At 42.5% G+C, this 27,147-nt stretch overlaps 1 long non-coding RNA gene across 2 annotated transcripts; it reads left to right on the plus strand.

Moving 5' to 3' along the window:
• On the plus strand, positions 1–26,106 carry LOC142080810 (uncharacterized). Of its 2 annotated transcripts, XR_012673125.1 has the most exons (4): positions 1–305; positions 22,457–22,548; positions 23,072–23,157; positions 23,555–26,106. It is a non-coding gene; the product is annotated as an uncharacterized LOC142080810 (long non-coding RNA). The 2 variants fall into 2 exon arrangements; XR_012673124.1 differs by having other exon boundaries at positions 23,072–26,106.
• Positions 26,107–27,147: the final 1,041 nt, after the last annotated feature.

Raw genomic sequence — 27,147 nt, forward strand, 5'->3', positions numbered from 1 at the left:
AAGAGCAGAAGGTCTTCTAGAGGCTGAGCATATGTCTGATTGGTCACAGCTTCAGCTAATAATTCTCACATTTATCTATTCCAGGCTTGTCTCCAAATGACCAAATGGAAAACTTGACATTGCCTTATGGATACATGAAACAATGGAACTGGTGAATAGTCCTACCTCCACAGAACCTGGTATTCCCTTGTACTCTCTCCTGTCTCCTGCCTCTCTTTGTCATTGCCTACATATCCCACCACTCAGCCACCAGCACCAGTATGCTGCTTCTCATCAGACCCTCACCAGCCAAAACATGTGACAGAGTAAGCGCATTTCTTTGAATTCAGGTTTTCTTTCCATCCAAGCCTCCAGTACTCACCCAAGAGGGAAGGTGAGAGCCTAGATGACTCCCATCACACAGACAATGACAGAAACATGTTGTCTCTCAACACGCTCCCCGCCCCTTCCCCATACTGAAAACCCAAGTGTTGCGCCTTCATAAAGAAGGCGCCTGAAAACACAGTCCCTCCCCAAGACCAGTTGCCCTGTGGAGGACGTGGACAGACATCCCTTTGCAAACAGCTATGGCAGCGAAAAGGTTGCTGCCCCTCTTGACCTGCCCACAGGAGCACCTCTCAGCCTGCTCGTGTCAGAATAAGCTGGATTTATAAGGTAGGGCTCCCCTTGCTCCACTTCGGCTGAAGCAGGTGGAGTGTTTGCATGAGCTGCTCAGCTGGAAGATGAGCTCCCGGGCTGGGGTAGGGATGAACTGCAAGCCACAGGGGCAAGGCTGGAGGCGGGTCAGTCTTCCTTGGATCAGCACAGCTGAATCCGGGGGTAAACAGCTGGTCCCTGCTTATTTGACATAACCACTTTTGCTCATCCACCTCCTCCTAGTTAACTTTCCTTCAAGGGGAGTTTCCCTCCACGCTGCCTTACACAGATGAGAAGATCTGGGACAAAACCCCAGCTTGCCACCTCCCTCCCGGCTGCCTATCCTTCCTTTAAATGCCTCGCCTGGTTGCGAAGCTGGTGCCAGCTGTCAGCATTGGACTGTGACTAACGTTCATATTCTTGCACAACAGTATGCTTGGTTTCTTATTACCTGTCTTCAGCCTTTTTGCCATCTTCTTTTCTTCCTATCTTCGTATTTATTTCGTGCATCCATTGCAAGTAATTAGCTCTTAGAAATAGGAATTGCAAGTCTGGTTTCCTCAGGAAATGAGGCTTAGGTGATCATGCTCTGTACGTCCTCAGATAACTGCTGAATACACCGGTTGATTTAATTTGGCTGATGGAAAGAGGGCTCAAAGCTAATTGAACTCCTACAAGTTTTGCGCAAGTAGGCAGCTGGTTGGAGCAGAGAGGAACCCTGAAGTCACGTGCCAGAAAGAAAGGTAGCAGATAAATTTGCATCTTAGTAGATAACGAACAATTCATAAGGGAGATGATACACTAATAAAAAGTGCCTCAGTTTGTACCTGCAAATGACCACAAGACATAAACCCATAAGAAACCTGGACTCTTCTAGTGCTTGTTGAATTACTTGCTTTATGTTGTTTGCACTGTGACTGGGACAATAGCTTTACATCCCTGAGAGGGATTTTTAGTGTGTTACTACAGACTGTGAAAAAAAAAAATAATAACAGCAATGAAGACAGAATGTACTAATGAATGTTTCCCATCCACAAAACTATTTTCAGGGCAGCACCTTTCTGTAATCCTGCTGGCTTTGGCACTTCTCCATAGCTTTCTCTGCCACAGCCTTGTAAAAGTCTTGTGCAGTCTTAATACACTAATTTTGTATCTGCTTCATTTCAAATGGTGGCACAATAGGGCTCAAAAGGACATCTGGGCTTTTTTAATCATTGCTGCTGGGAACGAAAGGCAACTCTGGTGCTGTATCACCAGGGTCCACCAAACTGACATAGTGAGTTGGGTTTTAGCCATCTTCTCAGGCTGCCCGCTCTCCTGGTCTGTGAATCTCAGGCGATCTAATCACCAAAGGTTCATCTGAAAACTGCAGGGCACAAAATCTTACCCCACCATTTTGGGGTTTTTTGCCGCCAGCAGATCCTCAGCCCTTGGCCACCCCGTTCCCCTTCCAGGGACAACCTTAAAAGTAGCGGGATGACATGTAGGCATGCGCAACCCTGCAAGAAATCAACTGGCCTGCAAATGGCAGGTGACGGATCTAAACCTGGCTCAAGGTTTCCGGCCCCTGACAGCAAAGGTGATAAGTGCAGTGCTAAAATCAGTGTGAGGTTTTGCACGGTGACACATGCCTACCCAGAAGCAGGCAAAAGGGAGGATTTAACCACAGACCAATTCTATTTTTTCTGCAAAAAAGGCACTTTTCCACTGTAAGGCAATTCCAAAAAATAAAAACATAAAAAGGCTTGTGCAGCAGTCTGGCTGCCATGTTTCATGCAGTAGTGCTGTGTTACAGAGATAAACATCAGTGCTTAGCTTACAGATTGTCTCAACACCTGGAAGGCTGGTATAGAGACAGGTTTAATAATTAATTGCTGTTTCTCTGAGACAATGCATCCTGGATCTCTTAAGGAGCATATTGCACACCAGGTAACAGGAGGAGTAGGCAAAAGAGACAAAAGCATAAGACTGAGATCAAATAACATTATTCCCCATGTCATGGTGGAAATGGGACTATACTCACCTGATCCTGCGAGGAGGTTGCCTGGAGATGGTTCAAAGTACTTGAGGTCAAAATACTTGTATTTCAAAGTTGCTTTTAAGTAAATGACTCTCATGCAGCTGGTGGCAGGAAAGATGGGAGCAGATCAATTCCTTGATGTTACTATGTTGGGCTTATGTCGTCACCCTGCACAGATGGGGATATGGAGGGGTTGTTTCATGATCAGAAAAATATGGTACCTGGAAATGATGCTGGAAGGTTCCTATAGGATACGTTTTCTGTGTGTACTACATATTTTTCTCACCTATATTTAGCACTACGTTTTTCTATGAAAGCTATAAACCTAATGAAATTAAATGCTACAATGAAATGAGTAATAGGAAAAAATATTATTCTGCTGGCCTCCTTAGTGACCACGACCCAAACCATAAACGCGGGCCATGTTCTGGCAGCAGAGGAGCACTAGCATCTGTTTCTGTCTGTGTCTCGGGCACCTTCCCATGACAGTGGCCATCACTTAACACCTTATTGGGGGCCTGCGTGTTATGATAGGGGTACCAAGAAGAAAGGTAATGTCTGTGTGCACACATGTATTGGGAGTGAAGGTAGAGGGGCAGGTGAAGGAGGTGGCAGGCAGGAGGGGAAGTGCTCGGGGAGGGGAGACCAGGCCTGGGGTATGCAAAAACATAAGCACATAAGCACCACAACAGCTAGAAGTGGACTTGTGTTGGGGTGGGCAAATGGTGTGTTTCAAGGTGCAGTGGATAAAAGCATCAGATGTGTGTGTAGGGAAGGAAAGACCTCCAACGTATCAACTGCACCTTTCTCCAACTAATGCTTACATTTTTTAAATCACTGCAAACACATAAGGGATTTCAGCCATAGCGATATTAATGATGCACAATCTTAATTCAAACTAGAGTGCAGGTACAAGCACCGCAAGCAAAGGTTATCTGGTAAAATGGATGAACAGGTATATAGCAGCTGACACTGCACATTCTGGTAGCAGTGCTATTTTGCAAACTCCAGTGCAGGGCGGAATCTTCTCATAAAAGCTTATTTGACCAAATATGTATGCTTACTGATGTGAATAGTCTGATCTTAATGGAATCAATGAAAAGAGCAAAACTATGAACATATTTAAGATATCTGCAAGGACAAGACTAACTGCTGGTACCTGCTGCGCTGTGAGTTTAGGCTGCTGGAGATCAGTGTGTGTTTCATCATTGAGCGAAGCCCATTGACGTCCTGGGCAAGGCAAAGCCTATTTTTCCAATGGTTTTTATTGCTGAAGAGGATCTTGACTTCAGTGAGTCAGATAGTGTTCTTTGGTAAACGTGTCAGCTTAGATGGCTTTGAAAAATGTGTTTTCTTATGAATTGTAGCTGGGTCTTAAGTTTCTTTGATAAGCACAGTACACAAATTGAAATACCAATCATGGATCTGGGGAGTTAAATTACTTTTACAGATGGGTCTGATGTGCACTGGGCACATTTGCCCAGTGCTCCTGTGAAAGGAAGGAACTCCTGAGCTGGAAGAGGGGTTTAACAGAGGAAATTACTTGGGATTGCACTGGCTTCTGTAAGAGAGAGAGTTGCTGAGGAAAAGCTCTGTTGGCAAGCTGCTTCTTAATTTATGGGCAGATCCTCAAAGTATAAGTCATCCTAGGCCAACTGAAGTTACTTTTATACTACCTGAGTTTCTTACCCTGTACTTTATAATCGTTCTTGGTAGCTTTCATCTGTTAATCTGCCATGGAAAACCAGCCTAGGCTGAAGCACAGCATTTATCAACCAAGTCTGTAAATCTCTCCTCCATAAGACATTTGAACTAATTCATTGTCTCTGGCATAGAGATTTTAAAATACATAATGGCGAGTTGTATGTGAAGAACCAGTAGGAGCAACAGTGTTTGTGGAGATGAGGGGGTCGCTCTCCTGGTTGTGAAAAGCAACAAATAGCTTGTGTGACTCCACAATGTCTGGGTTTTTAGGCAAGTGCTGGAACATGCAATCGTGATACTGTAACTGGCTTGTAAAGATTGAATCTATTTCAATTTTGGTTCCGTCTCTGATGAAACAGCTTTTTCCTATCTCTTCCTTAGCTATAAGTGCTGGCACTCTTGCTATCCACCACTGCTGCAGCACTGGTGATAACATTCAGCACTTGCCAAGTACTTTACATACTTCCAGTGCTGGAAAAACATTAGGTCATTAAATCTTCCAGTATTTCTGTAGTAAGAACAGTCATTAGAATTGTCTTCACTTTATGAGCAGGAATAAGGGAGAATGGAGAGTTTAAGTGAGTTAACCATAGCAAATTAGTGGCAAAGTTGGGATGGTGCTATTGATTTCTGCATATCCTCTGAAGACTCCCTATTCACTCAGCTGAATAGCCTTGGGCTTTCTCTTATAGCACTGGTGTGGACTTGGATCTAATAGGTAGTGGGATTTCAAATTTCTGGCATTGATTTGATTTTTTTTTTCTTCAAAACACTAACCATGAGGCACTGGAAAATTTTAAGGCTGTTGAGTTTCCATGTCTTACTTTCCTCACTCTTGAATTAAATAGTACAATCCATACCAGAACGAGTTATGAGGCTTTGCACATCAGTGTTTGTAAAGTACACTATTGCCTGATGGAGCGATGGGAGAAGCTGCTCAGTGGTGCCGCCACTTCCCCATGCCGCTCGAAGCAGGGGAAGGGGAGTACGGTCCTCCTAGATCCTGGCAAATCTACCCCTCTACAACGAGCTTCGTGGATGGGAGGGCTTAGGACAAACCACCCTCGCATTCATTTGTGGCTCTGCCCACGAGCCTAAGATTCTTCATAATTTTTTGCACTTTTACCTGATTCCTTGCAATAGCCATGGTGGTGGAGCGGTGCGCTGAGTTTGCAGAGCAATTGCATGCCCTGATTTTTGGAGAGTTCTTCTCCCATTTCATGCAAGATCATGGCTTGGTATCATACACTTCCTTGGGAGCTGGCTTTTTAATGTGTGCCGAAATCAAAGCAAATGCTGGATTGGATTTTCTGCGTTGTCACTCATGTGACAGCAGTCATTGGCATGCAACTGTGCATCTCCCTTATTTAGATCACAGCTGCCCTGGGTAGATTCCTCCTTGCATCCCGGAACAACGGCAAACTACATTAAAACAAAAAATACTTGAAAGTATGGGGGCGTTCCAAATCAATACAACCTTTTCCAACTACTCATCTTGATGTCTCCTGTGAAACATGAATCTTTAAAGTTTGATTGCCACTCCAAGGTCATTTGTATTTTGCATCGAGGCCTCTGCAATGATTCATTTTTTACTCCATTTGCCACTGATAAGAATGGATCATCTTTAGAATTTGATTTCCTCTACGGAGTTTTCTAGGAGCTGGAGGTTGGGTGATTAATTTTATTGGGACAATAAATTGTAAAGGAAGGACTATGTCATTCTTCTTCAACAATGCTTCTTCCTGAGATGACAGCATAATAAATTACAGGCGTACAGCAAATTCCTAAATGCAATCAGTTGACTCATTGTGCTGGGTGGGTGGAATAAGAGCAGTGCCGAAGGGTTCGGTCACTGAAGTCACATGGAAGCTTTACCGCTGCCTTAAGTCAGCAGTGGGTGATCTACTTTTGACAGACGGTTGAGCCTCAAAGCTCATACTGAAAGAAGTTTCTTTTGACAAGGTCAGCTACTCTGTGTATTGCTGACAAAGATCTCTCCTAAAAAGTAGGTTTTGCCTTGCTAGATTGAACTATTAGTCTCAAGATTTTCATCTGGACATCACCTAACGATCAATGTCTGAGGTTCAAAGCAAAAAAGGAAAAAAAAATAGTACAAGAAGTCCCAAATGTCTGCTACTTACATAATTATTGTATAGGGACAGAATGTCTGTTCTCACCCCCTTGATTTTCAGCTTCCATCTTGAAGATTTGCTTATCCTTCCGTTCATGTCCAAAATGCCGATATGCTTGCATAATAAAGTTATGTAGCCCCTTTCGTTGCTTTTCAGTGCCCGGTACCCAAGCAGCAACGTATCGATGGTGTATTCCATCAGGGATGCAATGCGGGCTGTAAACCACTATGGCTTGGGAGCTGCCTCACAAAATGTTTTAAAAAGAGGGGGCAAGAGCTGGAATCAGTAATCACATGAGCCGTCCCACTGCATTTATCCCCTTTCATGGATATTAAGTCCAGCAGGGACTGTTACGATCATCTGCACTGAACTCCTGCTTATGTTGTATAATTTAACCCAGTAATTCCTGCATAGGGCCAAACAACCTGTGACTGAACAAGAATGTATTTTTAGAAACACCATTAATCCTGATTTAATCATTTCACATCATGGAGAATTCTCCAAAAAAGCCTTGGAAAGCCATTCACCTGGTTTTTCTATATGTAACCAGGAGGTGACTAGTCTGCCCAAGGTGATGCTAGGAGTTGCTAACTAAGGTCAGGGAACAGAACCGGGTGAGCAAGCTCTCATCCCGTGCTGTCAATATAAGAAATCCTTCCACTCCAACATCCATAGGATTTTCTCGATCAAAGTGAAATACACAACTTGTCTTTCTAAAACCATCAGCTGTAAGTTTCATTAAGTGCCCCTGTACATGATACCCCGCTGTGCAGTCTCTTACTGTTTTGGACTGTGTTCTAAGGTGAAAAGATGCTCTTCAGAAAACCGACAGCCAATGTAAGACTAGGGTTTAGAAACGCTTAGCTATATTTTCTTCTCCTACATATGGCTGAACAATTAAAAAGCTTCAGTAATAGGAGACAGGAGACCCAGCTGCTGGCTTCTAGGCATGACCCCCTAACTTGTACTATTTATACTTTTGACAGAATTAACCAACATAAGGTGTGTTGAATGCAGGGTGGCTACTGGGCAGAAAAACAAGAAATCTGTTGGTTCTTTTGCTCTTATTCAGGCAAATTTTCACTGATTCTTATGCAAAGGCATCATAATTTAGCTGATCAGCTCTGCTTTTTAAACAAACGCATAAACACGTGCATGCACGACACTCCTCTCTGTCCTTTTAGGGACCGTAATGTGTTCTTCAGAATTTGGGCCACAGGTTTTGAAGAGAAAATCTGCTTAGTGGCCCAGATATTTATAAAGCTGCTAGCAAATATAAAGAGAGAGACAGCACAACAGATGTGCAGACGCAGTTAGGAGGAATTGTTACAGGCACGAGAATCCTTTGTCGCTGATGTGTGTTCCTCTGCTTACTCGACCCACTTGCAGTGCACCCTTTGTGGGGTACTTGCTGTTGTGTGGGTTTGTTTTTCTGGCAATGTCCTAGAGAATCCTACTTTAAGAGTGTTGTCGCTGGGCAGGGAATGAATCCTGTTCCCTCGGGGTTCATGGGGACTGGATGCATTTTATTCTGAAGTCCAAAGTAACAAGCTTTATGGGGTTAAGGTCTTTGATACCAAAGCCAATAAGAAAAGGAAGGGGGAAGGAAGTAAGAAGGGGTATCAAAGTCCCCATATATTTACTATATTCCTAGCTCGAGAACTACTGAGCTGCAGCCTTCCCTAACCCCGCTGGTGAGGTTTCCTTGGCAGAGCTACAGAAACAGCCAATATGTTACAGTTGTGGGCACTGACTTTCTCTGAGATTCAGGCAATTTTGGTTTCTAAAGGTGTGTACAGTATTTTAGTACCGATAAAAAAAAAAAAAGGTATTTTTCTAACTTAATCATTGATTAAATCTCTTTGTCCAAAGCACCGCTCAGGGACTCAGACTTCAACTTCAACTTCAAATCTTTTTCAGACTCATGGGTTTGAGGCTAGACTAGCCCACCATCTTGTATATATATATGGGCAAGGTTCTTTGATGCATTTTTTTAACTTCACTGTTCACCACACTGAAATGCATATTGTTTCTTTACACCAACTTTATCTTCAGACCAATAGTCCTGGCATAGTCTCTTAACAATCTTTGAGCGTTTGCTGCAGAGAAACTTATCCTGAGTCATTCTTCCTCCTTTGCTTCTTTATGGTTACTTATTAGGTTAAATCAGGAGAGAAAAACCTTCTCCTCACTGAAAGTTGAATGGGCTTTGATGAGCCACAAATTGAAACTCAGCTAATGCTTTCAACACGGGGAGTCCTCACAGGGGGTGAGGACTCGTGTCGGCAAGGGACTGTGAGCCACAAGCTTCCTTTGCCTGCATTAATAGTGGTAGTAATATAGTGATCGCTATTCAAAAAGTAAACATTCTCAGAAGTGAGCCATCATACAGAATCCACATATTCCTATGAAATAACACTAAATTAGTCACATCAGGTTCTATAAAATATTTTTTTCAGAGACAGCTTCCAGAGAAAGTAAAGAATTCACTGTATTTCTGTGATCACAATTCCCTCTAGGAGCACGCACTTTATTGTATTGTATATCTGGCCCCATAACAGCAGTGAAAACCTGTGCTTAAAGGAACCCAGCTTTCTAAAGGACTAAAAAGCTGAGCTGGCATGCTAGTTCTGATAAGGGCAGAGTATTAGCCCTTCTTTGGAATTAGATCAAATGATCAAATTTTGTCATTGTTTCACCTGAACAAGCAAAATATGGCACAAAGATTGTGAAGCAAGTATGTTTAAAAATTTAATGAACTACAAATGTATTGCAGGGTTTGATCCAAAGCCCACTGAAGTCCATGGAGAGGAATGCTTTCTCAAACACAATGCGAATGAGGAAGAGGAAGAAGGAAAAACAGTGGAGAACTTCAGGAAAAGAGCAAAGGAAAAACTGGAATAAAGTGGCAGGCTAATCAGAATTATATCACAGCTCTCCCTCCTCAATCCCCATGTATGTTCCCCACTATTCCTGTTATTTTTTCACATATTCTTTATGGTAAGGCCGCAGCTAGGAGCCTGTTTCTGGAAGAGAAGCTCCCTGCACTAGGCGTTTGGCCAGCTGGCTGTAAGGCTCTTCTGTTCACACCAAACCTTGAAAGAAAGATCTGCTCTTCCTCCACTTCAGACCTCCCCTGACAGGCAACTGGAGATGCCTTCAGTTCTCCCGGGGCCTGCTCCTCTCTCAGCCCCCTCAGAGAACCGTAGGCTCTTCACCCGTGTGCTGCTGTGCCGCAAAATCCCTCTTTTGTCCTCCTCATTGCGGATTCAGTCGTGGCTCAGAAAAGAGAGACAGACGACCACAACAACTTTCTCCAGGGGTTCAGAACTAATCTTAACACAATCTGTTGGCACCAAAGAAATTAACTTCTTTTGAATGAGACTGGATAAAAAATTAATGCGAATGCTTATCTGATAAAGTAGCTTTTCTTAGTTTATGGAATTATTCTTCAAGCCTATGCATGTTTTCGATTTGCCTTTCTTCCAAGCTGAAATTCAACCCAGGCAAAATTTGCTTTCCCCTGCATTACGATCACCAAACTTCTACTTGAGTGAACTTTCTTCCCTGAAGCCAAAGTTAGTTGTGTTTCAGCCAACTTTATTCACAGCTCCAGTCAAAAGCACCAAATCTTCTTAAAGTACACAAAGCATATACTTGGTCCACTGTGAAGCCAGAGTCGCTAATGAGCATGGAATTTCTCATCGTCAAGATGGGTGTTTGCAAGAGAAAATGCTACTTGGGAAAGTTGCACATTTCTTGAGTAAATCCCCCATCAGGAGTCCAGGCTGCTAAGCTACTGGAAAAGTAGGGTAGTCAGCAATAGAGAAACTTTTGGGAGGTTAAGTGTGATCAGTCGGATTATTTGACACTGAAGTCAGTAGATCAATAGGTCCCTGTACCTCTCCCCTTTGCCAAAAAAATACCATGTAAATGATAAGAAACTGCTTACCACTGTGGCTAGGATGAGATGCTTCGGGTTTTTATTTTATATGTTTTGTGTCTTAAAGACTCTAGGCAGGTGAAAAGATGCGTGGCACCACATTAATATGAAATATAAATGGCAGCTGCAGAGGTGGAAAAGGGATGCTGGATCATCTTGATTACGGACACCAAACGGCAGATGTGGTGCTGTTTACTGCACTGACTTGTGCTGTTTGGGTCGATCACAGCACGGACCATGAGCCAGCCTTGAGCCGTGGGACACGTCAGGTCTCTGTCGTCACCCCACGTTCTCCACGGGGAGATGCAAATCCTCTGTTTGCCCAGGCTCTTCCCCCAGCTTGTCTTTGGGTGCCCTACAGCACTGAAAACACCCCCGCGCCTCTGCCGGCGTGCGTGCTTCAGAGGTGTGCCGCAAGCAGGGAGTCTGGCCGGCAGCCCCGGTCACGCGGGTTGCGTGTCCCCTCCTCTCACCCACACCGGAGCAGACCTGAACCACTGGGGCATTACGGCTCGCATCCAGAAACTGAGGGCAGGGAAACACGGAGTTTTATTCACGTTTGGAGGGTTTCTTTAATCTATTGTTCAAACATTCAAGGAATGTTCATAAAGCCCATACCCTCCACATTATTTACTATTACTTCTAATTAATTATAGCAACCCCTGTTGCTTTGTCATATGGGAAGTAAACAACTGCTTTGACTAACTAAATACTCAAATCAGGTTGGAGAAGGTTTTAATTAGTTAATTTCATTAATCACAAAGTCTGTTCATTGCTGTTTGTGTGCCATGGAGCAGTAGAAATGGCTGTTACTATGCAACAAGACTGCAACCATGCTTCCTTCTTTGAGACAGTTAAAAAAGGTGGTCCGTCCGTGTCTTGTAATATGTAATGACAGGCGTACTTTTTCTTAGGTTTTTGTCTTAGATTTTAATACTATTAATATCCGGTATATCATTTGTTGGGGAAACATACACTAGCAAGAGAACAGGTTATGTGATTTATAGAGGCAAGTTACAAGTTTGCAGTGAAATGGGAATTCTGCGAGTACTGCGGTACGTCCTATTCATATCTACCAAAGGTTGAGAAGGACAAAAATACCAGAATTCAAGACTGGATTAATGAATGCATGCACAGAAAAAAGACAAAAAAAACCCCAACTTTAAAAGTACTTTTCCAGCAAAAAATGCCAAAAAAGCACTGTGAAAAATCTAAACCTATGTCTTCTGCTCCTATATGCTGTAAAATTAACGTGGAAGTTTGAAAGTAAGAAAGTGGAAAAAATCCAATGCAATTCATTTGAGAAGCATATTTTGTAACTTTAAAAGATGGGACAATTAATCTACAGTAGCCATTTTTGAGAAATATATGTAGTGCTCATAAAAATCTTCAGGCTGACATCAATGTATATAAACCCTGTTGGGCCGACTCCTCTGCAGAGGAAGTGATGGTAATTACTCTGAAATCAGTGACCCAAACTCTGACAATTTGGACTGGCTGCAGGTCTGCCTGTGCTCATTTTTCACACAATAGGTATAGAATGGGCAACGGTGAGGCTAGCTTCCCATGCAGGGCAATTGCTTCTCCACCCCGATCAAAAGGGATTATTCCCTGATCAGAGTTGAAAGAGGTGATTAATCTGCGTACATTGTTCAGTCCTGGGTCTTTGTATTGTGGTCAGCAGTTCATGAAAAACCTGAGTGGGAAGCACCACCACCTCTTCTCCCCTTGGCTGCCCGGTAGTAAGAACTTTCAGTCACTACTACCCCGGTGTAGACTCACGCAGTAGCCTGGAGGTAAAAGATACGTAACCACTAATGAATCCTTTGAATTGCTTAGTTCCCGCTTCTTCACCTAAATTATACTTTTTAAGGCTGTTTACCAAAATTACACAATATTCTTTGAAGAAGAAAGTTTCTGCTTTTCACAGGCATCATTCTTTATGTCATCTCTTGGAAAATTGCAGATGCATTATATCACTGCTATGGGTGTTATTTATTATTATCTCTACTGGGAAATCAATTGGTGCTGCACAGGATGACAACAAACACTTATAGCAAAGAGGAGATTCTATTCTCCTGTGGTGATGTTCATGACACTGATAGATGGTAAATAGATGGTCAGAGAAAACCCTACTGTTAGCCTGGCACGATTGACCTTAAACAGCTATGTAGGCCTATATATGTTCTGATTTCAGCCTGCCACCAAAGCAAAAGCAATGGGTGCAGTACACATGTAGGCTGAGCGCCAGCATTAAAATTGCATTTGCATCACTTTTGTTTGTTTTTAGAAAAATGCTCTTGCGTCTGTTCGCTTGAACAGTGAAGCACGAATTTCATTATTTTAGTATGAGGCTCTGTGGCCTGAAGTGGAATAGCAGCCACTGGTCCTTTACTGTTCTTGCAGTCAAAAAACCATACTAAAACATATCAAAGTGTCTGCCTTTCCTGGTTCTCTGAAAACCTCAGCCACTGCATCTACTGCATATCCCACGATCGAAAGCACATTCCAAGGCTCCACTGCACACCGGCTCCCTGGTTTGGCCTGTAAGTTTGTCCTTTTTTAGCTTTCAGTGGTCGTGGAGGTGATCTCTCCGAGGATTATTTTCATGTAAAGTCCTACAAGAGGCCACAGTAACACGACAGACTCTCTTTGCCAGACACTGTACAAACGCATAACGAGCGATAGCACCTGCCTGGAATGAGGCACAACCCCACCTGCGGCAAGTAGGAATCCCCTGGTATTTCCTGTAATAAAGATGCAATGTCCTAATTCAATTCCAGTTTGGGTAATTACATTGCCCAGTCACATTTGCCAGGTAATCTCCAGGATGTAGTGTTCTGCATTTACTGCTTGGGCTATTGCTAACCAAGCGTTCCGCTATCACACTCTTAGCTAGTACTGAAAGCATGATGATGGACATTCGCAAAACCTGTAAGATAAGCAGAGCTGATTGAACAGGTCCACATCACACTGCAGAATTAGTTGCAACTCAGAGAGAAATGAAGTTTCTCCTTTATTTAGTATAGGCCTAAAGCTACTTCCTCTGAACTAGATAACAAACTGTGCCTTATTCCAGGGCAAATCTGGTTCTAGTCCTTCACTAGCGGATGGACTTCGGATTCGCAGTAGGTGAAACTCGCACTGTACGTGTAAGATAGCATTGTTTTTCTACATGATCTAGTAAGTAACTTTCTGTGACTTCCTCAGGTACTAGCCTTGCCAAATTTAAAAACTTGTGTCATTGTTTTCTGAAGGGCAGCATTTGCATTTTTGAGGAAACCTAGCAACACTCATGTGAAAGAAAAATAATTAAAATGCAGTAGACTATTAGAAACGCAAGACTGAATTACGGTCTATTGGGGAAAACTAATCTAAGTGTGGCTAATGACATCCTTTAGAAAGTGATACTCAGCTAAGAAGATATATTAATGTCATTTGTATTGATAATCTATGTTAATGCTTGCAAATATTTTAATCGAAACAATTCAAAAAATTTTAGGGAGTCTATATTTAAAGATCCAGTGGAGTATCCATCAAAGTGACAAACATTTTTTTCTCATTGCTATCTTAGATATGTTTACAGTTCTTGATAACAAAAAATGGAAAACGAATATGAAAATCCTAAAAGGGAAGATGACTCTTAATACACTTAACAGAGATGAAACCCAAAGTAATGTATGTCGGAAGAAATATGTAGGTAAAGCTAGTGAAAAATAAGCTGAAATAAGGCAAATTTCACCCTGGCCCTATTAATCTATGATATAGTTTAAGGCAGATTGAATGGTCCCTGTTGAACCACAGCCATGCAAAAATCAAATTAGATTATACCACAGTTAATATGATACTGAATGGGATTTAGCTTTGTCTCTGCTGACTATTCAGTTATGGTCAGCACATTCTAATAAATCTACCTTGATTTTCCATAACTGTATTGAAGCACAGCAACATCTGGCTGGGTAGACAAGGTTTAAGATTTTGGTTTACATTTGAAGGCTTTGTGTTGTGTAGGGTGATTTTTATGACATAACTACTTCAACAAAAGCCCTAGCGTAGATACAATTATACCAGCAAAAAAAAAAAAGTGGTTTTGATGTTATGGCTTATATCGCTTGCCAAACTGGAATGCATTTTACAGGCAAAAAGCACTCTAATTAAGTAGGAGGAGTTTACTGGCATAGCTACACCAGTGTGACAAAACTTTCGAGTGTAAACAGGAGCTAGGCGCTTATTTAAGTCAGTATGTCTTCTAACCACTTAGCAAAGTATAATTTGTTTTCCAAAACCTCCCCTTCCCCAGCCACACACTGGGTCTGACCCTCACCCGGTTCAGAAGGCAGCAGCAGGACGCCAGCCCGTCAGAGAGGGAGACTCAGGCCTGCTCCTTTAGAGAAAGACCGCACCGATGCGGTTCGCCCACTAGCCGAGGGTGGTGTAACGAGAAAAGCAACGCCCTGGGAAGTACAAAAAAACGCAAAAAATTAGTCCTTGTCCTACTTTTACTTACATATTCGTACGACGACTTCTCACACTTCCCCATGTAACTCATGCCAGCTCTAACCTCCTTATTAATCAGTGCATGGGTGCAGCTGGGACAAAAGGGATTTAAGAAAACAGCGTGAGATGCTAACTGGGCAGCAGCAGGCTGCGCCCTGCACAGAGCGGGTTCTCCTTCGCGCGATACGGCTGCCGGCTCTGGCTGCCATAACCAGCCACAGGAAGCCTTTTTTCTCATCTGAGGCCAGGCTGGCGTGGCTAGCAGAAGAAAGACATGGACCTGTTGGAGTGGGTCCAGAGGAGGGCCACAAAAATGATCAGGGGGGTGGAACGCCTATGAAGAAAGGCTGAGAGAGTTGGGGTTATTCAGCCTGGAGAAGAGAAGGCTTCGGGAAGACCTTATTGCAGCCTCTCAGTACTTAAAGGGGGCTTATAAGAAAGATAAGGGGGACAAACTTTTTAGCAGGGCCTGTTGCGACAGGACAAGGGGTAATGGTTTTAAACTGAAAGAGGGTAGATTCAGACTAGATATAAGGAAGAAATTTTTTACAACGAGGGTGGTGAAACACTGGAACAGGTTGCCCAGAGAGGTGGTAGATGCCCCATCCCTGGAAACATTCAAGGTCAGGCTGGATGGGGCTCTGAGCAACCTGGTCTAGTTGAAGATGTCCCTGCCCACGGCAGAGGGGTTGGACTAGGTGACCTTTAAAGGTCCCTTCCAATCCAAACTATTCTATGATTCTATGACTGCATCTGTGTGATGCTGTGTGAGGACGCGTTACCAGCTTGGGTTGTTGATAGCTTGCCTCATTCTTCCAATTCACAGTGCGGGCGTAGGAAGGCCCTTACGCCTGCAGGAAGACTGTGGGCGGAAGGTCAAATTGAAAGGATGACAGCAACTGGGCAGTAGAGCTCGCACAGTACCTGCCTATTGTATTTCTGACTGTTGCCATCACTATTTTAATGAGCTCTGCATTTACCCCTTTTACTCTCCCCCCACCCAAAAAATGCAAATCAGAAATGGAAACGCCTATTTTGTACTTTTTCTGGTATTTGGGTTGAAAAGGGCAAGGAAAAAAAAGGAGAAATCAGTAAGATCACGTTCCATTAATATTTTTGAAATCCACAGGCTTAATGAGAAAAAAGAGGTAAATGCATGACTGGTGCCACTAGCAAGTCATCTGGAGTGTTTGAGGGAAAATGCTTTTAAAATCTTTAAAGTAAATGATCATGCAAAGACACAGATAGTCCACACTTGAGGCAAACGGTGTTTAATTAGAGCGGGAAAAGTCTTTGTTCTAAGTAATTAAAGGTAAAATTCCAGAGTAGATGAGAGAAATCCAAACTCCTTAAACCTTTGACAGCTTTAAAGAGAAATCTGCAAGGGTTCAGAGATAAACAAGGAGAGGCAGAGGATGAAGCCAGATTGCCTGCTTATGCAGCTCTGCTGAGGCATTGCTAGGGCTGAGAAGCAGGTCCCTGCCCGTGTCGGGCGATTCAAAGCACCAGAGACAGGCATGCAGACATCCCCTACAACCAAGGAGTAGAACAAGCATCCTCCGAAGAATGACAAAAAATCCCACATGCTAACCAGGGCGCTGCCTTGAATTAGTCCGTAGGTAGTACCGTGCAGAGGTGTACAGAGAGCAATATAGGCTGGATGGGACCTGGGGGTCATTGGGTCCATCCACCCAGCTCGGAACAGGGCCAGTTTAAATCAGGTACCTGGCACCTTGCTGAATTCTTGTCCTGCTCAGGAGGTGGGGGCCTCGCTCCTTTTGCATGCTGCTTATAGGCTCCTCGCCTTAGCTAAATATTTAGCAGGAGGAGGATTTACTCTTTAAAACAAGGCTGTGGTGGTGATGGCCGGTTTTCCAGAATGACCTATCAGCTAAAGCGTGCACCCAGGAAATGGGATTTGGGATCAAGACATATGGCATTGCCGAGGGCATGCTGTAATCCTCAACCTATGGCATAGTCTGAGTAAGAGGGAAACGTTTCCTCCTGCTGGAAAAGCCGACCTGTAGGCAGCTGGGCTGCAGTCGTGGGGCTTAGACAAGAGGTTAGGGCAACCTGCCATACAGTAGGGCACCTAAGCTTTGGTCCTTACTCTCAGAGCTGCTAATGGATTTTATATTAGACAGCATCTTCTTTGTATAGGACACAAATAATCCTAGCATCAGGGACAAGCAATACAGACAAAGGAACGGTAAGTTCATGGATCCTCGTGAAATGGAGATGTTGAGGTACCAGTGTTGCCCATGCTGAAACATCTCTGGACATGCTCAGAAACAGGACTGCAAGCACATGGAGGACGTAACAAATCTAAGATTTACTAACCAAAGCCTTCACTTGGAGGCTGATAGGGTGACTATGGGCATCACGGTTTTGGAATTTGGCATCATCAGAAGGAACTGTTTAAGACTGAGGCACCTACATATTTTTGGAGGTCTAACTATAAAGATATACACACTACAGTGACTGTTTTACATGACAAAAGGTTTTATATGATAGAGTTCAATCTTCTAGATGAAAGAAAACTGGAAAAATCCTCAGTGTGCTGTGAACTGAAAATGTTCCTTTTTCTTTTATTTCTTCTGGGTACAACAAGGTCAGGTATTAGTCGTGTGATCTTTCAATTCCGATTGTTTCCAATAAAATCCATACTTCGCAACCAGCTTTGCTGTATGAGAGTCATGACTAAGCTTTGAATAATTTGGATTCTACTACAATTTTTAATAGCATTTTCCAGTTCAGTGCTTTCTTCCTTCTCTCTCTAATGGTTGCCATTATAAGTTCATAAGAAGATTTCCCAGCAAGAGGATTTCTTAGCACCCAAAGCTTTCCTATGGAGACACTCGGCAATATCAGCAAATGTTTTTGAATTATACTTATGACACAATTATATGGCTACCAAGTGTACTGCATTTCTTTTCATTAACAAGTTTACTGATGTTTACTGAAATTTATTTTATTGAATTTATGCATATATGAGAGAACACTGTCAAATGCTGTATCTTTTCTCAGTGCTGGCCAAGACCAAAAAGCTTTAAGTTTACAGTCCAACTTCTGACCAGCACATGGGAATGGACTCATAATCATCTGCACAAAAGCCTAAACCATTTCCTAGCTACATATTTTTAAAGGGCTTGCCACAAGTGGAAGTGGAATGACCTAGGATTATGCAGAGTGAGCTAATCATCTAAGGCAGGTATCAAACAGTATGAAAAATATCCAAGTGATTCCTGGGAATCTTTTCTTCCTAGTGGAATAGGAGAGAAAACAGAGAGCTAATTTATACTTTAGCAAACAGAAAGTCAGCTTGCTGCTCTCAGGAGAAAAAGACAAACGTTGAGTCTTTATCAAAGGTACTGCAGCAGTATTTCTGGCCTTCAGGAAAGAATTAAAACTGTCCAGTGGTTGCTGAAAGCCTGTTGTCAAGATCACTATCTGGCCAATTAAAGTTTATTCTGATTAGGAAGCGCTCATATTTTAATGGATGAGTATATGAAATTTTAGCTACCTGTCACGCTAACTTTTCTGGTCATTTAATTAGAAAGAAGATGCTCCAGAAAGTAATTAATTTTTTAAATTCCTGGGGACAGCCCCAAAAAGGAGCTCAGCTTCGAATGAGGGATTTACACTCTTAACTCCGAAACCTGTCTTGTGAAGAACGTTGTTTATAAGTCACCAAACCCTGAAAGGACCATGCATTGCACAGGTGCCCTGATTTTCTGCACTGTAGTACATGCCTAACGCCTCCTGTGTAGCAACAGAAGTGTCCTACCCAGGCCTGCTATGTTAAACACAGGCAAGGTTCTTCAGGAAAGTCAGATCTTTTTTTGTTGTTGGTTGTTTTGTGGTGGGTTCTTTTTTGCTAACTATATCAGCGCTCTCTTTCTCTTTCTCTCCATATGTATCTCAATACTTTCTTGTTGGCTGAGTCAGACAGCTCCGGACTCAGTATTTTGGTTTCTGGGGGTCTCATTCAATGACCCAACTGCTCTGCCCTGGGTACAGGCTTTTTTTGGGGTCCCTACAGGGGCAGAGCACCGCAGCGCCTGCGACCTTTTTGGCTTTGGGCCTTACACAAATTGCACTTTTGTCCTTTTACTTCTGCCCCTGTGAAAGTCATGGAAGTGTTTATAAGAAAATGTTTTCTCTTCCACATGTGATAGATCCTCGGTAGCTCAGCTGAAATTGCCTGGATGTTCTAAACTTATAAGCATCATCCCACCAGAGATGTGTTCTTGAATGTTAAATTTAGGCTAATTGGAGGCATATCCTTTAATTTAGCAAGCTGAGGTTACTAATACAGATCAAGAGCTAAAAATTAACAGTGGAGCTGATGTATGCTAAATGCCTAAGTGATATCTTAACCTATAATTATACAAGTTCTGTTAATAGTGAATAATTCAAATCTTGAGGGATTTCAATAGTCTAATCGGCTGTAGTTATTTCCAATTTACATTATGGTTGCTAGGTTTCATTAAAATGAGAAAAAGGCTGTATAGCGTAGCAGAAGAAAATTGGTGTTTGAAGTTATCACCCAGGAATCAAAATATGAAATTTAAATTAGAAGGTGTCCAAGCAACACAATGACACCAAACCCAAGCGCTGATAATGAAAGTAGGAAGAGAGCGAGTTTGCAGAGACACTTGAAGGAAGACGGCACTACTAGCCACACGCTCTCTAACAACGATACCTTAAACGCTGCACAACTGTAGCAGGTAAGGAATCTAAAACATATTACAAACCTCAATTAAGCCTCGCTACATTCTTCTGAATTATTTAAATTTTGTTATCACTGATTTGCAGATGGCAGGCTGAGGCACGATAAAGCACATGGCTTATCTGAAGTCATGCGATGACTCAGTAGGATGCGAGAGCAGCAGCTCGGGGCTGCAGCCTCCCCGCTAACCTGCCGCCGGGTACGGTTACACCACACCAGCGCTTTGGGAGGCTGCTCAGCCAGTCCCCATCCCCAGTTTGCCACTGCCCATTTCACCCTCACACCACGGTCCTGGGTCTTCTCAGCTGGGCTGAGACACGTGTGTTTGGGAGATGTGCTATACACCAGACCATTCAAAGCAACGTGCGTTAAATGCTTTCCGGAGAGCCAGGGGGAGTTGTTACCCATCTGGGTCACTGTGGACATCTGGCTTGCAGTGCAGTCCCACAAACACATCAGCACAACTGCAGGGATGGCAAATCACAGCGGGGAGGGACAGCGGGAGCTTGGAGAGACCACCTTCAGCCAGCATTGCCACCACCGAGGAAGCGCTGTGTAGCCAGCCCCAGCCACGTGTGCTTCCACGGACCCAGGATACGCTTTTGGGGGGCCACAGTGTACACCCCCCAAAACCCACTTAAGACAGCAAAGGGCCTCCTCTTAGCCAAGTCCACCCAGGCTTTCAGAATAAGCCTAGGTTTTGCTGACTCCAGGCTTAAATCTGTCAGTGTGACCCATCACTACTAGTCACAGTGATGTGGTCTCTCCCAGCTTCTGCTCTTCTGAGCCATACTGTATGCAGGTGAACTATTTTTGGAACAATGAGGATAAATTAGATTACTTGCTAGATAATAAAAAAACCACATAAGTTAATAGGAATGAGCAGCATGTGTTGCAATTTAGTAGAAGTCAAGGTATCTGGCATGTTTTGATATCTAAATTTGACTTTAAATTTCTTTTTCATTCTTCTGGAGTGTACTTTAAATACAGAGAGTATTTGCTTCTTCTGAGCAGATTAACAACTAAAATAAATGTTCTTTTGTACCTAAAGATTAGCTATTTCCTCAATGTTTTGTTAGTGATTCATGTTACTTTATCTAAATTCAGCCTCAAATTCCTCACTTGTTTATCAGTTCAGTTTTTGAATCTAAATTAAGTAACTGAATTTCTCTTAAAAGGCAGAAAATACTGTGGGGTTTGTTTGTTTGTTTTAATTTAAACACCTTGAAGCGCGACACTAACATGAATGAGTCATGGGATGAAGATTTATAACTACATAGTTCTTTCTTTATAAAATAGGTTTTCCCAACAGCTGCTTTTTATTTTTTTCTGAATCAGTCACCTCTTACATCTCACTCTGAAATACATGTACCCATTTTGTAACATATTGCTAAATATCTCTGATTTACATAAGAAGCAACAGCAAAACTCCACGTACATTGTGTTAGTTAAATTATTATTATTATTATGTAATTACATAATGGAGAAATAGCAAATTCAAACTCTTAAAATGCTGATCATGAAGTATATTAAATTATAGCATTGCCTCAACTGCAGGGCAGGTGTGCTCAGCGGCACACCCTCTGCCATGCAGACGATGGGATAAACCAGGGCACCACACACCTTCTCTCCTGGAAACTGAAGGAAACCAACACCTGAGGAGACATTTTGGACCTCTGCTGTGTCCTGCAACCAGGACACACGTTAGGGTTCACAGCTGTAGGACTTTGAAGCAGTACCTAGTGATTCACAGTAACTATGCATTACACTAAGTGATCCAGAAAACTGACGTGCTTTTGCGGGCAGGTTCACTCTGAAATTGAAAGTAAAAAGAAATCCTTCCCAAGTCTATTTTTACAAGCAGCAGACGGTGGGGAGTCAGCAGGTTTGGATTTGGCTCAGGAACACGTTCTGCAGCCATCAGCGACCACAAGGCCTGAAGCCCCCCGAGCCTTGCTCTTCAAGCTATGAGTAATCTTGAGCAAACCACATCAGCCTCCCAGTAGTCCAACAAAATGGTGTACCCATCAGAATTGCATAGTGTAATTACTGAGTGGTTGAAAACCACTTTCAGATTGGTAGAAAAGAGATGCCTCGTTGCTACGGAGTTATGTTAAGCAATAACAACACAAATCAATAAAAATCACCAAATAATTAAGCATCTTCAGACACTTAACACCCATTGCAACTGCCATTAGCAAGAGGTTTGAGGGCTGTTCACAAATCTCTTTAGCATATTATAAATTCCCCATAGAGCACTCAGATGTCCCAGCTATGGTGATGCATGCTGCATACACCACAATCCTGTCCCTGTGCTATTAACAGTAATGGTTTCACATTTAAAAATTGTGCCCTGGGAATATGGCTGAGGACACAGCACGCTAGAGAGGCATTAGCAAGAAAAGAGACGTGGATGGTCAGAGCACGGAGGAGACTAGACCGTGACTCACTGCATAACCCAGAGGAACTCATTTACCTTCTCATCTTTAGTGTAACCCTCTGTGAGAAATGTGTATCAAAATTTAATTACTTCACGGACTGTTATGTAGTCTGATTAATAATATTTAGAGACGACTTGGAGATCCCTGGATAAAGGCTGGGTTTTTTTGTAAGTCGATTATTACTACCTTCATAGCTTTCATTTCTTGTGTTGGGTCCCTGAGTTTAAAGGAGTTCTTTCTAAGGCTCTTCACATTTTGTGCAACTCTGGCTGCTAGTGTCAAATGCCAGCATATTCACAGGGCATAAACCATCTGGTTTTGCTGAAACTAAATATTCCTGTGTTTACTTAGGAAAATGGATGCAGACACTTTCAGTTCTCACGGCTGTTCCTTCCTGGGAAACAGGAGGAGAAGAACATTCTTCTCTCCAAAGCAGAGGAATAGTAAGCTTGATTGACATTCTCCAAACTGCAGATCCTGCAGGCCCAAATTATTTGCCTTGTTTTGCTGCAGAAGTCCTTCCCCCTTCTTCACTTGGGGAATAACGCCACAGCAGGTGTTGAGTATTTCTGATAGTTTGTGGGCAGTAGGACAGGCTGCCAGGGGAACTGAGATTGTATCATATGCTAATAAATATAATAAAAGAAAGCTCCTCACACTTTTAAATAGTTCTGACACTGAGAGATGAGGTAATCTGTGATATGTACCACTGGGTAGGCCTCACCTTGTCCTTGTTTTGCATGCGGCTCCCGGGAGGCTCTCTCTCGTGCCTTCGAGCAGCGCTTATCTTGCCCGGGCTCTCTAACCCAGCTTGGAGCCATCGGGATAGGGCAGGGGTAGCTGCTCTTTTCAAAATAAGACTTTCAAGTCACACTGGTCTGGATTTAAATTTCTATTCTATTTTTTTAACTGTTTTAACACTGGTTCTTGACATCAACAATCTGTTTTCTTGTTTTAATTCCACAGAAAGTAAGGGAACATCTCGACCTGCCCTGCCTTTTAAGTATGCATAAAAGGCAATGAGGACATAACTACATTCACAGGAATCAAGGGTCAGTATTAATCTACAAAAAAATCTTGTTCTTCAAAAAATACTATTACTAAAGCTTTGATGATTATAGCAAACACATTTATGTATCAACCAAAGATCTCATCGTGTGTTTCAAATATTTCAGTTATGTCTCTTCACTCCCTGGAGAGGTTCACATATGTTACTATTCCCACTTTATAAATGTGGGAATTAAAACTGAGAGCTCACCAAAGTTGCCCAGGTAATGATGAGCAAATGCATGACAAGAATCTGGAGGGGCTGAGTCTGACTTATTTATTAGCTCTTTAAAGTGGAAAGAATAAGTGTAAAACGTATGTAGAATATTTACAGTGTTACTTTAATAATAGCCTGCCTCTTTGGTTGGATTAATATTTAACTATTTCTACAAACTCTAATAGCTACATCAAGAAAGACGGACCAGCTCGATTGCTGAATGATTGGGGCATTCACCTGACACAGTTCCAGACTCAATTTAATTATTTATACAAAGTGTTGCAGTTCCAAACAGTGATACCAAGAGACCCACCTTGGGTGCTGCAGTTCAGAGAAGAGTTTTTCACATCCTAGGTACGCGCCTCCGAACCCAAATCACTAGCTATTTTGGGACTGCCCTCCTTCCTCTAATTTCTCAGGAAAGTTGAGAAAGCCTTGGTTTTACCTCAGTGTAGAAAACTATTGTTTTGGTTTGTTTTTAAATCTTAAAAGGATATAACGAAACCTACTATTTACCCAGCTTTAGTGCAAATACTGAGAAACGAAAAAGGGTCATAAAGTGCTATGGAGTGAGATCTGTTTGGTCTTCTGCACCTGTCCCTGAATCTAAACTTTTGGGACAAAATTAGTGACAATTTATCTGCAGTCTTTGTATATTTTCAGATTACCTCTCTACAGTTTCTTGCCATTTCTGACTAAAGAAACAGGACCTGTGAACATTTTGTAAACAAACTATCCTAAGAAAATACATTGCTGATTTGGATCACTGATTTCTGTTTCAAGTTCGAAACTGAAGGCGGCCACTGAGGAGGCAGCGGTGCTTCAGCTATTGCCGCCCAGGGAGAATATGCTCCTAATTACATGCTAGAAAACTAACCACATGGCTCCTCCCGGCTTCCTCCTCCCATCTACATAACAGCTGCAATCAGCCCTGAGTTACAGTCAGCAAAGGTGATGGAGTACATTAGAAACAAGCTATAGTGATAGGGTAACGCTGTAGAATACTGCCGTGTGCTGAATAGCAGGTAACTGATGTCAGACCTGGGAGGGCAATATAACTGGGGCCATGGTTTTTGAAAGCAGCAGTTACAATGGCATAGTAAGTAACTTAAAAGTGCATGTAGTGCACTAACTTTAAAGCGCAGTGAGTGGCAGAAGTACTGGCTGAACCAACGAAAATGTTACTAGGAAAGAGTAGGTAACATCAGAGATGCTGAGACAGCACTCTGTAGCTGGGGGTGCAATGGTCTCAAATTCGCAGCAGCAATGTGAGAACTCATGTCTAGAGATCCACAGTTTAGGGAATGACACTTACTAACATATAATTTTTTGTCACCTTCTTTGGAAATGTCTGTCCTTCAAATCTTCTAAACTCAGCAGAAGAGCAGTGCAAATTAAAGGACACCTTGAGACGGCATGCGGATAAGGAGAGGAAAGTTGACTCACAGAGTATTTAGGGTAAATAACATTGAAACCAGGGGAATGTTAGAAGCAAAGCCATGTTGGTGGACATAAGAGGAAATTTCAAAATAACTGAAAGGAAGTTTAGAAAGTTGAGCATTATTAATGAGAATTTGCCACAGGCATCAGCAACGTTCAACTGCTCCTGCTACTTAAATCACCAGTTAGGTATCTTTGGTTTGTATCTGTGTACGCCACAATGCCAAAAATTACTGAACATCTCCCCCTGATCAAAGAAAACACTTTCAGTCCACATTAACTATTTCTTTCTGAATCACAGAAGACAATGGGCCTCATTCTCTGATCTTTTAATTCTATTTGCTGTACTGGGATTACGCCAACATAAACCACGGGACCTGTCAAGTATTACCCGCCGAGGGAGAAACTGACGTACGCATTTCCCTGCTCAAGGTACAAAGCAAGGTGGCAGGGGAGCAAACTTTACAGGGTTGGGGAACGGAGTGAGGAGACCATCCTCCCGTTTGACAACCCACGTACAGCTGGGGAGTGACCCTGTCACCCAGCTACGTTCCCACCTCATGGGCCGATGGAGAAGGAGGGAAGACGTGCTGTGGTGTGCGAGCTGGGATGCAGCCATTATGAGAACCGAGAGGTGACCTGTGAGGTGTCATACTCCTGAGGTCGAGGGCAGCACCAGCGGGCTTTCCTCATCTTATGACCCAGTGTGATGCTATCCTTCAGAAAACTGAGAAAATAGAGAAGTAGCGAAATGGAGTAGAAAAAACAAGCTTCATGTATTTACCAGAGATCCTCAATAATGCAATGGCACAAGTTATACAGGTCAATGTGGGTTCAGATATGATGTGGTAAAATAACATGAGACACTGGCACAGTGTCTACAAGGAAAGAAGAGAGGTATTTTTTGCAGCTTGTTCTGTTCCACAGCATCTCCGCTTATTAAATTGTTACCATGATATGCCGCTGAGTTGTTTCTGGAACGTGCTGACATGCCCAGTAAAAACAGTTGTTATGGAGCTATGTTTTGCTCAGTGTAGCGGAAAGTTGAGTATCTTCTGGAGTTTTGGAAGACAAGTTAATTGTATCTTTATGACACAGTGAAAGAGAATTTCATATCCCCACTTTGTTGTCAATGCAGAATGTTCTGTGATAATATAATATAATATTATTATGTCTGAACCTGATGTTGCAATGGCTTAAAATAACCTTCAGGGCAGTTCGGTTGTGTGAAATGAAAGTGGGACAATTCCTAAAAACTCAAGAGGGACTGCGGATCTATTAGTTTTGGCAGCAATAAAGTAGTTGGGATAAGGAAGATCCTTTTAAAAGTTGTTTTTCCTAGTTTGACAAAACATGAAAGAAAAATACTTTAAGATTTTATTTAGATTTTCACTACTAGCAGAATTTGAAAAATAAGAAAGGATAGCTGTATATGCTTTTAGCACATGAGCTGGAATTACATTTCCGTATATGCTGCCTACAAATGAAAATACAAAAATCAGTTTTCTTTTCTGGAGTTTCTTCCTCTTCCTTCAGTGTATCAACTGAAACTTTATTATCATTGCGTAGGTATTTCAAAAGAGTGTTCTTTTACCTGACTGTCTGGACACCTAGCATCATCTGATGCCTAATCATTGCCCCGCCTTGTCCTAATTGCTTTTGTTTTGCTCATACTCATTTTCTCCTAATCAAGAGATAAAAAACGGGGTTTTGAAATTATTTAAGGTGACAGGATTTTGCTGGCTTGTACGGACCAATGGAAAAATTCAAGTTCGAGCTCACAGAGATAAAGTTTCTACATCAACAACTATATTTAGGCATATAAATAAGTGGCCTGTTTTTTCTAGAACATCTGCACTTTGTTATTTTGTCAACATACATGTATTTGTCTGCTGTCCCAGTTCACAAGAAGTTCTCAGCAGCTACATTTTAAAGCACTTCTCTGTCCATCCAAGGGAAGCATCTGTTGACAAAAGTATGTAAACTAACATGTCTTTAGAGAGCTCATCTTAAAAAAAAACAAAGTTTCAGAAATCACTCTTCAGAAAGTACTCTTAGCAGGTCCAGCCGCAATGAAACATAAACCACTTGGTTAGGAGTTTTTTCTGTCAACTGTGTTAGAAGAGGGCTATAAAGAGCACAACTTGTCATTCCAGTTCTGACAGATTTAATAAACTGTGAGCTTTCACAGGCGCAGTTTCAGCAGAAGAAGGGGTGACACACAGGTTACACGCAGCCTAGCAGGACTCATTTTCTTGCCTTTTGCCCATAATTGTTAGCTGCCGACGTAACCTCTTCTCAAGGTAAAGCCACCACTCTCCTGCAGTAACACGCTACA

Source organism: Calonectris borealis, chromosome 3, assembly GCF_964195595.1.
Source record: "Calonectris borealis chromosome 3, bCalBor7.hap1.2, whole genome shotgun sequence".
Classification (NCBI taxonomy): Eukaryota; Metazoa; Chordata; class Aves; order Procellariiformes; family Procellariidae; genus Calonectris; species Calonectris borealis.